Here is a 596-nt window from a genome sequence, read left to right as displayed (position 1 = left end):
ATGGAGAATTTTGTGGACTTTATGTCTTAAATACAGGAGGAAAAGACATGCTTCTTTGTCTCTACTTACTCACATTACCTTGGCCTAGTCACACATTACCCTTGGTGTTGGATCAACTTTGTCCCAGCAAAAGCATTCCAACTCAGCTGGGGAAGAAAATAAAGATAAAAGCCATGAGTTAAAAGCACGTGGAGATCTAGTCTCAGGTTTCCTAATTCAACAATATTTAAATACAAGTTTTAATAAGTTTTTTAATTGCAAGTGACCAAAAAAAAAAAAGTATAGAAAGTACCCTAATGCTAACACCAGAAAAATACATTAAAATCAAAGAAAGTTACAGACCAGTATTTCTCATGAACATAAATGCAGAAGTCCTCAACAAAATATTACCAAACCAAATCCAGCAAAGTATAAAAAGAATTATACACAACAACTAAATGGGATTTATTCCATGTATGCCAGGCTGATGCAACATTTAAATATCAGTCACTGTAATCTGGCAAATTAATATGCTTATAAAGAAAATAACATGATCATATCAACTGCTGCAGAAAAAATTATTTGATAAAATCCAATTTCATGATAAAAACCCTTAG

This window comes from Bison bison, unplaced genomic scaffold (assembly GCF_000754665.1).
Source record: "Bison bison bison isolate TAMUID 2011002044 unplaced genomic scaffold, Bison_UMD1.0 scf7180017860998, whole genome shotgun sequence".
NCBI lineage: Eukaryota > Metazoa > Chordata > Mammalia > Artiodactyla > Bovidae > Bison > Bison bison.
Note: the sequence above shows the minus strand (reverse complement) of the source record.